This window comes from Armigeres subalbatus, unplaced genomic scaffold (genome assembly GCF_024139115.2).
Source record: "Armigeres subalbatus isolate Guangzhou_Male unplaced genomic scaffold, GZ_Asu_2 Contig1374, whole genome shotgun sequence".
Classification (NCBI taxonomy): domain Eukaryota; kingdom Metazoa; phylum Arthropoda; class Insecta; order Diptera; family Culicidae; genus Armigeres; species Armigeres subalbatus.
The window spans coordinates 14,944-31,718 of NW_026942148.1; the positions used below are offsets into that span (position 1 = coordinate 14,944).

General features: G+C 39.8%; 1 long non-coding RNA gene across 1 annotated transcript; it reads right to left on the minus strand.

Annotated features, from left to right (window-relative positions):
- Window positions 1-12,147: 12,147 nt before the first annotated feature.
- Window positions 12,148-13,788, minus strand: LOC134202722 (uncharacterized). The gene is made up of 3 exons (XR_009977313.1): window positions 13,665-13,788; window positions 12,789-12,901; window positions 12,148-12,713 (listed from the first exon to the last, which is right to left on the minus strand). It is a non-coding gene; the product is annotated as an uncharacterized LOC134202722 (long non-coding RNA).
- Window positions 13,789-16,775: the final 2,987 nt, after the last annotated feature.

A 16,775-nucleotide genomic window follows, 5' to 3' on the forward strand; every position in this document is an offset into this window, starting at 1 on the left:
TGCGTAGAGCTACCCATATGAGGAGGTTGTTGGCACGAAGGCTGCTGATTCGACGGTTTCTCCGGCTTCGGTTTTGTGTTTAATCCTGAAGTTTCAAGCAACATTCACCGACTTTTCAGGTCCAAAACTTTATTGTAGACCGAGAAGTTTACGGAATCGATCTTTGACCGGCCCGCCACAAGGGTCGGGAGATCAAAGCGATCGGGAGAAAATTCAACTGCTTTTTGTAGTCGATCCGCATATTCTGCATAAGGATCTGAACCTTCTCGTATTCTGGAAGGAACGCCTATGGTTCCGAAAAGTTCCTCCATGCCATGGTAGTATTGGAGAAAAGTTTCATTCCTAGACTGGTGTCTCTGATAGACTTTCATTTTTATGAGTGTGTCTAGGTCAGTATAAACGTTCTTCGGAGTTCTAAAACTAGATGCTGCCAATTCAATGGCGGCCTGTGGCCCGCATGGTCATATACCATTGCAGCGCCGGTCCTTAAAAGATGAATGGCAGAATCAAAAAGTTCCGCTTCGGAAGCATGTTCAGCGACCGCCATTGCATGAACCATTCCGAGGAACTGATTCATTTTCAGTCCTTGGTCTTCACCATCATATTTGGTTATTGTCCACTTGGACACTGGCAAAGAATTTCGTCCCTGGTTACCGGGTAGGACTGGGTTGAAAGGTGTAAATGACGGATTGGGAAAAGGATTGAATCGGTGCACCAGTGCCTATCCATGCACTGGATGTCGGTGCATTGCTTGGGTTTCCAAACCACGAATTGCAATGTGGCATACCGCTCATGTTTGGATATCTCAGCCACAGATTAGGAGGCAGTGTGCTAGTACTATTAGAAGAATCTAAACATGGATAGAAGTCGGAGATGTTTGGATTTGCTGGATTTGCTAACCTGGTGTTCGCAGCTTGTGTGTAACTCTGTGGCTGCACATTAGATGTTTTAGAAGGTGATTAAAGCTATGAAGTAGACAGCGGAGGCAAAGGTAGAAGAGTAGCTCTGTGGAACCGAAAACGTTACGCTAGTCATTGGGTTAGCAGTGCTTTATGGTTGGGAGGGTATTGAGAAGGGTAAGACAGAAGTGTGAGATTGGGACCTGCTGAGAGAAACTCCGTGTTTGCTCGTCTTTCACTCGATGATAGTTGTCTACTACTTGTCGTTCCTGGATTCTGTTAGTCTGAACCCCCTCAATAATCGATTTATCTCGATTGGTCAGTTCCGCTTCCAGCGCTTTTATTCTTGCTTTAATTGGAGAACACAATCACTCTCTTTATTCTTACGAGGCCCCTGAATGTCCCCCTGAAGCATAGTTTCTTCCTATTGGGACCTCTCTATCTACCACCACATTTCTAGCTGCCGCAGGTAAGTCACCTTCTAATGGAACAAGTCAAGCAACGGCTCGTCACTCAAACCATCGGGATTTATGACGTTAGGCACCTGATTATTAGTATAGAAATACTTCTCCAAAGAGCCACCACCTGCATAAGCATCGCTTTCAAAAATGTTTCCTCTCCCGAATCTGCAGAATTATTCAAAAGAAGAACAATCCATGCCCGAAATGTAACAATTTAGCTTGACCTCTCACTCTGAGATTTCGGTCATTTTGTTGAAGCCCTTCACATAATTTGTCATAATATTGCCGGAAGGTCTGCTAGTTTCTTCCCAATTGACTTCCAGCATCACATCGATTGTTGTTTGTTTCTTCTTCTGACTTTAAATGATCACGGAGGCTTCTTCGTCTTCTCGAATATGTGGGATCATCGCGTATCACAATTGAACGGATGTCCAGTTCAAAATCAAGTTCTTCCTGTGATAAGTGATCCACCCTCAAGCTATGGTACCATCCTCTGATCTTATCCACCGCTTGAGTAAAAAACTTTATTTGGCTTCACCCATTTCTTAATTAATATATCAAAACCCTAATAAATGCAAAAAAGGAAGAAAAAAACAAAAAAACTAAACCCTAAACTATGTCACACTAAAAGAAACTAAACCCTAACCAAAATTCAAAAATAAAATAAAAATTCTAACACCAAAAAGAAATAATAATGATAAAAAGAAATAATAACTAAAGTAACACTTTAAGATGAAAAAAAAAAGTCACTGATTATTTATTTAACTCTACTAATTTAATAACTACAAGTATTGTCGAGAACAAAATCTAATTTCTATTTGATTATACGAGGTGAACAATAAATTGATTATCAGTTTTCATCACTCGAACGCATTTGAATGAACAAAGCCTCTTCATTGATAACAATGCTTTTCCGATCACAATTACACTATTGATAAGAACAATTGGAATTATTTCCAATTCTTCCGGAGCAGGAATGAAAAGGGTTCCACTTTTGAATTAAAATGGAAACCTTTTCTTTTGTGTTGAGCGCCAATTGTGAGGACTAACGATTCACTTGGGGACACCTTTGTCCCTCCAGGGATTGTCCTGGGATTCAGGGTCGTTATAAAATGGCTCCAGAAAGAATTGGAATATGATTGGTAGGAGGAAGGACTTCCTTGAAAAAACGTCACAAGGTGGAATAACGATATAGTGGAAAATAGACAAATTATCAGGGCTTAGCAAGTATTGATTAAAAGAAGAAAATTCTTAATTAGTTAATTTAATTTCTTTTTCTTTTGTACATTTCACGGAAGGAGTAGGTAGAATTGCACACCCCAACTCACATGATCATCGTAGCTGCATTCGTGCACGTACCACAGCACAACCGCTTCCTCGCCGGGTGGGACTCTTCATTTTCTCGTTCAGCGCTCCTCTCATACACGCCGGCAAACTTCTTCAGGCACAGGTAGCGTCCGGAACGGGTCGAGCATCGACGGGAACCTCTAACAACGAGCAACGGTTTCTCTGCGCGGTCCGGGCTTGGTTCTTACAGCTTGGCTTTCGCCACATGAGGGCTTTCGACGGTTCACTTCTGGAATTGGATGATGAATAACCCGCGTCCACAAGGGGTTGAAGCAGCGAGGACCGCCCGTCGAAACTACAGGCACTTCACAACCGGGGTTTCACCACGCGTCACTTTACTAATGGCCAACTTTGACCTTCGACGATATCGTTCACTGATAGAGAGCTGGACTCGCTGATTCCAGCTGTTTTTATTCCATCCTCGGTCCTCGTTTTTGGCTTCTGCTGTGTCGTTCTTTCCAGACGTCAGATGACATTGACGGTAATGACCATTAAGCTTGGTGGTAGCGCTCAATGGTAGCGCATAACGTGAGGTGTGCGTTCACAGATATATAGTTAGGGTGTGCAAAGCGTATGGGAAATAGGTGGATGTATTCGATTCATAAATTCATTTTCAATTCACATTCATTAATTTGTTTTCAATTCATATACTTTTTTTTATTTCTTAATTTAACTCTAATTGCTAGCATTCAAAAATAATAATATAATAATAAAAAATGACACTATATACAAAAAACTATTTACAAGTAATGGAACCCCAAATCAATGGTTACAACACACACACACATACATACACATACATACAGCGGATCTATGAACATGCATACCAGGTGAATGTGTAGTGTTGGTAATGTAACAGCCATCCACGAATGCGGGTCGTCGGTATCGGGGGAGCTTCCGCCGGGGGACTCCCCTGTCGGAGTAGGGTAGATCCGCCGCCGGGGACTATCTGAGTAAGCTTATAGCACGTTGAGGCTAAATAATGGCTCTAAAATAAAAGGAAAGTAGATGCGTTGCTGAATGGCACAAGGAAAAAAAGTAAAGGGCTTAAGGGCCCACGCTTTGTGTGCTTGTTGGCACCAATAAGGGAGCCAAAGGGCTCAGACGTATGACAAACATCGAAGAGAGGCACTGTGAAAAGGTGTTGTTTTGGGAGGAGTACTTTTAGTACTGCTTTTCCCCACAGAAGTAATACTGAAAGGTAAGTCCGGGGAATTGTGCATTTGAAGAGAGGGTAACTCAAGTAACCTTCTGTTGCTTGGTGGGTTTAGTGGGTCCGGCGGTCTGGCCTTCTGCCAACTGCGCCAACCCCACTCCCTGAGGATAATTTCAGGTGTCTGTATGCAGATTTGCCTTCATCCTCTATAAAAAAAAAAAAAAACACATACATACATGTGCTCAGTTCGTCGAGCTGAGTTGATTGGTATATACGACTTGGGTCTCCGAGCCTCGGATAAAAGTCAGTTTTTTCAAGCGATCTTTATACCCTTCTTAGGGTGTAAGAAGGGTAAAGGGATATTTCTGGAAATTTAACAATTTTTAAAAAATACAAAAAGACTGCAGATTTGATTTGCCGCCTTGAATGGCAATATTACAGCTTCTGTTTAAGCCCAAAAGAGTTCAAATCGGGTCATAGACGGCTGAGATATTGGTGTGACAATTCTTCATTAGTAGTCTGAAAATATGTCTCATATTCGTATTTTACAGATATCTCTGAAACCGAATTTCCAATTGCAGAAAAAATGAATGGGTCCAATGACAAAACATAGCTTTCGTTTAAAGATAAATCGCACAAATCGGTCCAAGGACGACTGAGATCTTGATGGGACATATTTTACCAATGTGGGAAGTTGATACGTCTAATGCTTTATGTTCGTATTTCAAAGATATCTCCGGAACCCAATGTCTAATTGCAAAAACAAAATACAATGGGTTCAATGGCAAAGTCATAGCTTTCGTTTCAAGATAAAATCATGCAAATTGGTTTACAGACGGCTGAGATATTCATGTGACATTATTTTGTTAGTTTTCTGAAAATGCACTTCATGTTCGTATTTCTCACATATCTCTGGAACAAAATGTCCGATTGCAAAAAAAATTGAACTCGAACAATGACAAAGTCATAGCTTTCGTTTAGTGCTAAAATCGTGCAAATCGGTCCACGGACGGCTGAGATCTTGATGTGAGATTATTGTAACGCACACACATACGCACACACGCACACACGCACACACACACACATACATACATGTGCTCAGTTCGTCGAGCTGAGTTGATTGGTATATACGACTTGGGTCTCTGAGCCTCGGATAAAAAAGTCGGTTTTTCAAGGATCTTTATACCCTTCTTAAGGTGTAAGAAGGGTAAAAAGGGATATTTCTGGAAATTTAACAATTTTTAAAAATACAAAAAGACTGCAGATTTGATTTGCCGCCTTAAATGGCAATATTACAGCTTCTGTTTGCTCAAAAGAGTTCAAATCGGGTCATAGACGGCTGAGATATTGGTGTGACAATTCTTCATTAGTAGTCTGAAAATATGTCTCATATTCGTATTTTACAGATATCTCTGAAACCGAATTTCCAATTGCAGAAAAAAATGAATGGGTCCAATGACAAAAACATAGCTTTCGTTTAAAGATAAAATCGCACAAATCGGTCCAAGGACGACTGAGATCTTGATGGGACATATTTTACCAATGTGGGAAGTTGATACGTCTAATGCTTTATGTTCGTATTTCAAAGATATCTCCGGAACCCAATGTCTAATTGCAAAAACAAAATACAATGGGTTCAATGGCAAAGTCATAGCTTTCGTTTAAAGATAAAATCATGCAAATTGGTTTACAGACGGCTGAGATATTCATGTGACATTATTTTGTTAGTTTTCTGAAAATGCACTTCATGTTCGTATTTCTCACATATCTCTGGAACCAAATGTCCGATTGCAAAAAAAGTTGAACTCGAACAATGACAAAGTCATAGCTTTCGTTTAGTGCTAAAATCGTGCAAATCGGTCCACGGACGGCTGAGATCTTGATGTGAGATTTTTGTAACGCACACACATACGCACACACGCACACACGCACACACACACACATACATACATACATGTGCTCAGTTCGTCGAGCTGAGTTGATTGGTATATACGACTTGGGTCTCCGAGCCTCGGATAAAAGTCAGTTTTCAAGCGATCTTTATACCCTTCTTAAGGTGTAAGAAGAGTAAAAAGGGATATTTCTGGAAATTTAATAATTTTTAAAAATACAAAAGACTGCAGATTTGATTTGCCGCCTTAAATGGCAATATTACAGCTTCTGTTTAAGCCTCAAAAGAGTTCAAATCGGGTCATAGACGGCTGAGATATTGGTGTGACAATTCTTCATTAGTAGTCTGAAAATATGTCTCATATTCGTATTTTACAGATATCTCTGAAACCGAATTTCCAATTGCAGAAAAATGAATGGGTCCAATGACAAAAACATAGCTTTCGTTTAAAGATAAAATCGCACAAATCGGTCCAAGGACGACTGAGATCTTGATGGGACATATTTTACCAATGTGTGAAGTTGATACGTCTAATGCTTTATGTTCGTATTTCAGAGATATCTCCGGAACCCAATGTCTAATTGCAAAACAAAATACAATGGGTTCAATGGCAAAGTCATAGCTTTCGTTTAAAGATAAAATCATGCAAATTGGTTTACAGACGGCTGAGATATTCATGTGACATTATTTTGTTAGTTTTCTGAAAATACACTTCATGTTCGTATTTCTCACATATCTCTGGAAACCAAATGTCCGATTGAAAAATTGAACTCGAACAATGACAAAGTCATAGCTTTCGTTTAGTGCTAAAATCGTGCAAATCGGTCCACGGACGGCTGAGATCTTGATGTGAGATTATTGTAACGCACACACACACGCACACACACACACACACGCACACACACACACATACATACATGTGCTCAGTTCGTCGAGCTGAGTTGATTGGTATATACGACTTGGGTCTCCGAGCCTCGGATAAAAAGTCGGTTTTTCAAGCGATCTTTATACCCTTCTTAGGGTGTAAGAAGGGTAAAAAGGATATTTCTGGAAATTTAACAATTTTGAAAAAATACAAAAAGACTGCAGATTTGATTTGCCGCCTTAAATGGCAATATTACAGCTTCTGTTTAAGCCCAAAAGAGTTCAAATCGGGTCATAGACGGCTGAGATATTGGTGTGACAATTTTTCATTAGTAGTCTGAAAATATGTCTCATATTCGTATTTCACAGATATCTCTGAAAACGAATTTCCGATTGCAGAAAAAAAATTAATGGGTCCAATGACAAAAACATAGCTTTCGTTAAAACATAAAATCGCACAAATCGGTCTAAGGACGACTGAGATCTTGATGGGACATATTTTACCAATGTGTGAAGTTGATACGTCTAATGCTTTATGTTCGTATTTCAGAGATATCTCCGGAACCCAATGTCTAATTGCAAAAACAAAATACAATGGGTTCAATGGCAAAGTCATAGCTTTCGTTTAAAGATAAAATCATGCAAATTGGTTTACAGACGGCTGAGATATTTATGTGACATTATTTTGTTAGTTTTCTGAAAATACACTTCATGTTCGTATTTCTCACATATCTCTGGAACCAAATGTCTGATTGCAAAAAAAAATGAACTCGTACAATGACAAAGTCATAGCTTTCGTTTAGTGTTAAAATCGTGCAAATCGGTCCACGGACGGCTGAGATCTTGATGTGAGATTTTTGTAACGCACACACATACGCACACACGCACACACGCACACACACACACACATACATACATGTGCTCAGTTCGTCGAGCTGAGTTGATTGGTATATACGACTTGGGTCTCCGAGCCTCGGATAAAAAGTCGGTTTTTCAAGCGATCTTTATACCCTTCTTAGGGTGTAAGAAGGGTAAAAAGGATATTTCTGGAAATTTAACAATTTTGAAAAAATACAAAAAGACTGCAGATTTGATTTGCCGCCTTAAATGGCAATATTACAGCTTCTGTTTAAGCCCAAAAGAGTTCAAATCGGGTCATAGACGGCTGAGATATTGGTGTGACAATTTTTCATTAGTAGTCTGAAAATATGTCTCATATTCGTATTTCACAGATATCTCTGAAACCGGATTTCCGGTTGCAGAAAAATTAATGAGTCCAATGACAAAACATAGCTTTCGTTTAAAGATAAAATCGCACAAATCGGTCCAAGGACGATTGAGATCTTGTTGGGACATATTTTACCAATGTGTGAAGTTGATACGTCTAATGCTTTATGTTCGTATTTCAAAGATATCTCCGGAACCCAATGTCTAATTGCAAAAACAAAATACAATGGGTTCAATGGCAAAGTCATAGCTTTCGTTTAAAGATAAAATCATGCAAATTGGTTTACAGACGGCTGAGATATTCATGTGACATTATTTTGTAAGTTTTCTGAAAATGCACTTCATGTTCGTATTTCTCACATATCGGAACCAATTTGCGATTTGGGCGTAACTTATTTTGTAAACAAGCATTGGAAGGGGAATTCCTGCTAAAACAAGCATTTTATGAGGAAACTACGGTATGGATCCGACAGATTAGGCTTTCCTCTACTGGATAAGGGAATTAGTTTGGGATGAAAACGCTTGCATTCTCCGGAATGCATAAAGCAATGTTTGTTTACAAAATAAGTTACGCCCAAATCGCAAAGCAGTCCCGATATCTCTGGAACCAAATGTCCGATTGCAAAAAAAATTGAACTCGAACAATGACAAAGTCATAGCTTTCGTTTAGTGCTAAAATCGTGCAAATCGGTCCACGGACGGCTGAGATCTTGATGTGAGATTTTTGTAACGCACACACATACACACACACGCACACACGCACACACACACACACATACATACATGTGCTCAGTTCGTCGAGCTGAGTTGATTGGTATATACGACTTGGGTCTCCGAGCCTCGGATAAAAAGTCGGTTTTTCAAGCGATCTTTATACCCTTCTTAAGGTGTAAGAAGGGTAAAAAGGGATATTTCTGGAAATTTAACAATTTTTAAAAAATACAAAAAGACTGCAGATTTGATTTGCCGCCTTAAATGGCAATATTACAGCTTCTGTTTAAGCCCAAAAGAGTTCAAATCGGGTCATAGACGGCTGAGATATTGGTGTGACAATTCTTCATTAGTAGTCTGAAAATATGTCTCATATTCGTATTTTACAGATATCTCTGAAACCGAATTTCCAATTGCAGAAAGAAATGAATGGGTCCAATGACAAAAACATAGCTTTCGTTTAAAGATAAAATCGCACAAATCGGTCCAAGGACGACTGAGATCTTGATGGGACATATTTTACCAATGTGGGAAGTTGATACGTCTAATGCTTTATGTTCGTATTTCAAAGATATCTCCGGAACCCAATGTCTAATTGCAAAAACAAAATACAATAAGTTCAATGGTAAAGTCATAGCTTTCGTTTCAAAATAAAATCATGCAAATTGGTTTACAGACGGCTGAGATATTCATGTGACATTATTTTGTTAGTTTTCTGAAAATGCACTTCATGTTCGTATTTCTCACATATCTCTGGAACCAAATGTCCGATTGCAAAAAAAATTGAACTCGAACAATGACAAAGTCATAGCTTTCGTTTAGTGCTAAAATCGTGCAAATCGGTCCACGGACGGCTGGAGATCTTGATGTGAGATTTTGTAACGCACACACATACGCACACACGCACACACGCACACACACACACACATACATACATGTGCTCAGTTCTTCGAGCTGAGTTGTTTGGTATATACGACTTGGGTCTCCGAGCCTCGGATAAAAAGTCGGTTTTTCAAGCGATCTTTATACCCTTCCTAGGGTGTAAGAAGGGTAAAAACCTAAAACTCTTGTATGGAATCCAACGGCTGAGAAGGCTTTCACGAGTCTTAAAGAAAGTTTAATCGCAGCTCCAATACTCGCCAATCCTAATTTCCGACTACCGTTCCAAGTTCAAACGGATGCGAGCGATAGTGCTATCGCCGCGATTCTCACGCAGCAGCATGAGAGCGGTGAGAAGGTAGTGGCGTACTTCTCCCAAAAACTCTCACCAGCGCAACAAGCATATGCGGCCTCTGAAAAAGAAGGGTTGGCCGTGCTTGCTGCCATCGATAAGTTTAGGCCATATATCGAAGGGACAAGATTTGTGGTGATAACGGATGCATCCGCTCTCACCCATATTATGAATGGAAAGTGGCGAACCTCATCCAGACTCAGCAGGTGGAGCATTGATTTGCAAGGTTATGACTTTGAGATTCGGCACCGAAGAGGGAGGGATAACATCATTCCAGACGCGCTTTCACGCTCAATGGAAGCAGCCTTACTGGATGAGGAAGACGCATGGTATTCCACTCTGTACAACAAAGCTCTCTCGGGGGCTGAAGATAGTACGGATTATAAAATAGAGGAGGGAAAGCTTTTCAAATTCGTTCCCAGCAAAACAGAAGTCTTGGATTTTTGTTTTGAATGGAAACAGTGTGTGCCGGAGAAGTCTCGCGCTGAGGTTCTCCTGAGAGAACATGATCAATCGTTTCATGTCGGGTACGAAAAGCTCCTGGATAAAATTCGGACAAGATATTACTGGCCCAAAATGGCCACATCAATCCGAAAATATGTACAGCAGTGTCGTATCTGCAAGGAATGCAAACCAGCAAACACTTCCCAACACCCGGTGATGGGAAATCCACGATTAGCGTCCAAACCTTTTCAAATACTAGCAATCGATTTTATACAATCACTACCTCGATCGAAATCAGGCCATACCCACCTTCTAGTACTTCTGGACGTTTATTCAAAATGGATTGTTTTGATTCCAGTGAGAAAAATATCTTCGGAGCTGGTGATCAAAATACTAGAAGAACAATGGTTCCGTCGCTTTTCGGTGCCTGAAATTTTAATCAGTGACAATGCATCGTGTTTCCTGAGCAAAGTCTTCCAAAATTTCTTGGGGCGATACCATGTTAAACATTGGGCTAATTCCAGGCACCACAGCCAGGCTAATCCTGTAGAACGCCTCAACCGAAGTATTAACGCGTGTATTCGCACGTACGTTAAAGATAACCAACGTTTATGGGATTCACGTATCTCCGAAGTTGAATACACACTGAACAATACAAAGCACTCTTCTACTAGCCTCACTCCTTACATGATTTTGTTTGGCCACGAAATAATCGCAAGTGGCGAGGAACATCGCCGAGATCCAATCGTTGCAGATGTTACCCAGGCTGAAAGATCTAAACAAAAGTTAATTGTAGATGACAAAATTCAACAAATTGTCTCCAAAAATCTGGAAAAAGCGTACGATAAGAGCACTCGTGCCTATAACCTTCGATTCAGACAACCTGCCCCTATCTATCAGATGGGACAAAAAGTTTATAAAAGAAATTTCACGCAGTCGTCGGCTGGAGATTCCTATAACGCAAAATTAGGACCAGCCTACATCCCGTGCACTATTGTTTCCCGTCGAGGAACGAGCTCGTATGAGCTTCTCGATGAAGATGGCAAAAATTTGGGAATATTTTCCTCCGCTGACCTCAAACCTGGAGTCCCTGATGACCAATGATCCAAGCACAGCTTCTCCATTTAATTCTCCTGTAGTCACGAATAGATAATTAGAAAAAAATATTAGTTTGTCGAGATCTGTAAAGTTTAGATGTTGTTGCGTACACGTCTTTTATGAGAATGATGATATCATCGCTGTTTTTTTCTACAGCAAATAAAGCTAGAGCGAGATAATGAGTTCGATGATTCGTGGTTGTTCGGTAGTTTTCGTCTCATTTTGTCTACAATAGTTAGCTTATTGTTCAAAATAGTCCCATGTCTGTATAAGTAGTTGCGAAGTAGAAATTCAACCGATCAAGGATATATGACCCACAATGGATAATTTCAACACGCTAGGCAATGGAACGATGGTACCCGTTTCGTGCCCTACTTCGATGGATGAATAAAATAAAACTCAATTGCAATTAATAAAAAGGAGTGCAAATAATAAACAAGGATACACTAAACCCATAGGACCAGGTGTAATATTTCGGCGAAAACACACATTCAAATAAGAGATCATCGATTTACGCTCATGTTTATCCTTGAAAAATAAGACTTAATTCTTCCTCGAAACAGAATACCGTTTCGGTTATTGGAAGAGCCAAAGGCTAAATAACCAATCGCGAAAGTAGTTGCGTAAACAATTGAACTCAAGCATGATTGAGTAATCTATTTGTTGGTAGTACGCATGATATGTTGATTTTTGTCTGATTTCGAAAGCACGAAAGGTGCAACACAATCCTGGAATGATCACCAATGAACTGAACAAAAAAAAAACAACTAAAACCTTGTTTTAGTTATTTTTTTTAGGGGGAGTAGAAGGTACCCGGATAAAAAATATCATTAAAATATCATAAATTTTATTGTTACAACACCATTTAAAACATAATTTTTACCATTGAATATAATGGAATTTTGACAATAAAATCACATGAGAAATAATGGTTTTCCACGATAAAATGAATGGTAAATGGGACTTTTACAATTAAAAAGGGGGGTTGTTATGTATCTTTACAATAAAAAAAATCGAAAATTTTCCATACAAAATTCGGAGCAAAACAATTGATTTTACGGTTCTTCAATGGGATGATTTCGAGCGACAAAACAATAGAAAACATTGTGTTTTAAATGTTTTCAATTACTGTTTCTATTGTTTTACAATAGAAATACAACAGGATTTAGAATACATTATACTCCAATATTCCAATAAAAATACAATACAATTAATTGTTTTACAAATTATTTTATTTTCCTCCGGTTGTTTAGCATATCTTTAGACGAATCCAGCGCACTACTTCCAAAGTTAAGTGGGTTGCCTGTATCTGGAGAAAAATCCAACATCGGTTTAAAAAGCGTACTAACTTTGTTCCGAATAGACAATACATATAGATATAAACCTGTGAAAAATGTAAATTATAAAAGAATGTCGATTTTATTAGAAAAAATACGTCGAGAAGAAAAGAAAAAATTACCTGCATCAGTTCTTATTATATCCCGTTGGTGAGATTGGCCAATGGTAGCCACTGAACGATCTTCAATCAGTGACCAGCAAGCAGCAGTATTTTATTTATCATAAGCTTCATTTCTGTAAAGGAACAAGGATACATGTTACCAGGCATGTCATCAGGTATTATGATGATAAAATTTTCATTTATTTTTTGTTCGGGATGAACCACTGCGTTCATTATGTACATTGAACTTTTGTAGTATAATATTACGATTACCGGTGGTGAGTATAAACCGTTTGTCAGCGCAGTATCATTATTTGACACTTTACCGGTCGCTACTAAACACGCTGCTAAAACAGTAGCGCAGCTGACAGGTGACCAAATTGACCAAACAGCGCTACTATTTGATGAACTATCAAACGTCGAACGTCACCGATACGGAATGCAGCCACCGAAATGATAACCGAAAATACCGAAAATAGTGACCGATGCGAAAAAGAGTGACTAATCTAAAATGCCAGTACAGTGAGAGTGATCAATATACTCGCGCCCAGTAATGATGCTCTAAGAGCAAGATTACCGGTGGTGAGTTTGAGCCGTTTGGCAGCGCAGTATCATTACTTGACACTTTACCGGTCGCTACTAAAAGCGCTGCTATAACAGTAGCGCGACTGACGACAGGTGACCAAATTTGGTAGCGCGCTAAGAGCGCTGCTATTTGATGAACTGTCAACTGTCAAACGTCCCCGGTACGGAATACAGTAACCAAAATTGAGAGCCGAAAATAGTTACCGATACGGAAACGCGTGACGAAACTAAAATGAAAGCGCTGCGCGGGTGATTAAAATGCTCGCGACCGATAATGATGCTCTAACACGCTTCAACACTTTAGATACTCACCACGGTACAGAAGCCATAGTGATCTACCGCTTTCCCAGCAGCAGAAACTGCAATGAAAAAAACACTTTCTGCACCATACAGTTTCATTATTTTCATCTCTTCACTAATTATAAACAAAACTGTACACGCTCAAATGAATCCAGCCATTCTCCGAGTAAAATTATAAGCAAAAGTTTTTGTTCCCTTTCATTTTTTGAAATCAAATTTTCATTGCAAAACATTTCTAGACCTGCAACTAGACCTGCAATATGAAAATATATACTTGAGAACCGGTATAACATTTTTATTTATTTAACAAACAAATCTATTGTAATTTTATTAGTTTTTCAATTGTTATTTCATCAATATAATAAATCCATGAAATATTCCAAAATTATATTAATTCAATAACATTAGACGGATTTCCAGATCATCCAACCCAAATACTTTTAAAAATTGTTTAGTTTTTGGATGAGCAATACTAAACATAAGCGAACAATAAAAATATAATAGAATTTATTGGAAACATTTAAATATATTGTTATTTTAATGTACGTACAATAAAGATCTTTTACAACCGTGAACATTTTACAATAAGCATACAATAGTTTGTATTGTTTGCCACACAATCTATTGTATTTCAATGGGTTATGTCATACAAGTTACTGTAAATTTTTATCCGGGTAGTGTTACCGTTAAGACATTAAATCCTAAATTTTCTATTAAAATAACGTATATACAACCAAAAGAAATATATTATCTAGGTTTTGAGTAAACTTAAATAAACTAAAACTAATTACTAAATAGCATGCACACCTAAGAATTGGGTAAATTATAAAGTAACACTAAATTAAAAACATAATTTGTAAAGCCATATCATTACACCATACACTGTACGCACTGTTGAAAAGCAAAACGGGATGCCAGATGAGAAGTTGTACCAAATAGGAAAAGCGGGATGAAAAGAGTGGGAATACAGAAAAAGAGAGGATACTAGGGTCTGGACTGCTACGTTTGCTGGCCTGCTTCCTTTTCCATTTCACACTTCGAGCAAGTCGCAGTCTTATTGGAACGTGTCTGTAAATTCCAAGTTTAAGTGGTGGAAAAGATTCTAAAAAACCCTTTATCACGTAGCAAGTCGTGAGTTGTCGTGAGCCTACAAACCCTAATCCCGAAGGGCATTGATTAGGTCGAATCAGGTATTCATATTCAACCTTATCTAGACGACCCTAGTTCCTAACCCCACTTCTGTATCCAATCACCACATGCTCAGGACCCAAACGGTTATCGAATCAAATTCGGTTCATTAAGAGGCCTAACCGACTTGAGTGAGCTGCCTCGCGGTTGCAAGCAGTACCCGGAAGCTCCAGGAGGCGCGACGAAGTCCTACGACTACAGCCAAGAACTACCCCGAATGCATCCGGAATCCGGTGACCCGAGAATTACCTCTCCATACGGTGGCCGATTGTAGGCGTCATCTGGGACCTTGAAGGCTTCCCGTTAATACCCTCCGAGGTCACAAGGAGTCGAAGCCGTAGCCAAGCTTAAGTGGCGTGACGAAATCCCCCGAGTACGGGCCAAAACCGGTACTGAAGGCCCCTGGAATCCCGTGAACCCGACCACCCATTCCCGTTGTGTCCACCAGTAGGCGTTATCCGAACCACGAACGCTTCTGGAAACGCTGCCAAGTAACCCACGCTAGGTGCAACGATCCACGTGGCAGGCAGAAAACATCTACGGTACATGTCAGCAGTGCGTAGCCGGCCGGCTCCGTTCCCATTCCTACACTCACACACACACCAATCTGTAAGTGGCAAAATAAATAATCTAAAATTCCAAAGTATAGTGTTACACCCAATCTAAGTGAAAGAACTCTTGAACAGCAGTAGTAGCCGACCCTGAGAGCAATAGAGCTTAAGCTCTGACTAGCCGGTGCCCAGGGATTTAGCAGGGTCCATCTGACCCGTAGTAACATTTTCTACCCACCACTGCCCTATCCAGGCGCTAAAGTAGGGGAAGGTGGGTAGACCTCATGTTTTATCAGGAACTGAAGTAGTTTTGTTCTAGCGTATTTTTTAGTATAGATCCTCTAGACAAATGACCTTTATGTGGTGAGTTATTTTTTGGATTGACAACCTTATTTATTCTGCAGGGCGGTTTGTATGTTTTGACCTTCTCAAAGATTTTTTTATTGGCCACGGTTAGCTCTTTTTTGCAAATTGAATATCTTTTGAATGCTTGATTTGTCCAATCTCCACATGTACTTTACTGGTGTATATCCACAGTCAAACGAGATTGGACAAATTAAGCATCCGAAAGATATTCAATTTGTAAAAAAGAGCTAACCGCGGTGGGGGTTGGTACTCGGATTCTGATGGCGTTTCCACAAACGTGACCTTTAAGTGGTCTTGTTGTGTAGAGGTTATCACGCCTCTCTAGAAAGTAGGAGGTTGAGGGTTCGAGTCCCTCCAAGACACGTGGATTCTTTTCGCAAATTTCATATCAATTTGTCCATTTCGAAACATTTGCTGTGCATATGCACAGCTAAGATATTTAACAAAAAAAGTAAACAACAGTGTTAATTCTCTACCACCTTTTTGTTATGGCGAGGCAATTTTTATATGTACACACTTTTGTTTTCGATATTTTATCAAAATTAAACACTCAATCATGCAGCAATATAGCGATCTGGTGTGCTTGAGATACCTGCTTGAATATAGGGACTGAAAAAAGAATTTATTTGCAGTAACTATTATTTATTTATCATCAGACTAAGGCCGGAGTGGCCTGTGCTGCACATAAAAGACTTCTCCATTCAGCTCGGTCCATGGCTGCACTTCGCCAACCACGCAGTCTGCGGAGGGTCCGCAAGTCGTCCTCCACCTGATCGATCCACCTTGCCCGCTGTGCACCTCGCCTTCTTGTTCCCGTCGGATCGTTGTCGAGAACCATTTTCACCGGATTACTGTCCGACATTCTGGCTACGTGCCCGGCCCACCGCAGTCTTCCGATTTTCGCGGTGTGAACGATGGATGGTTCTCCGAAGTTCTCTGCTGGTATCGTTATCGGCGGTCACCAGTGAGCCAAGTACAAGTACAAGAACCAAGAACCAAGTACACGAATTCTTCAACC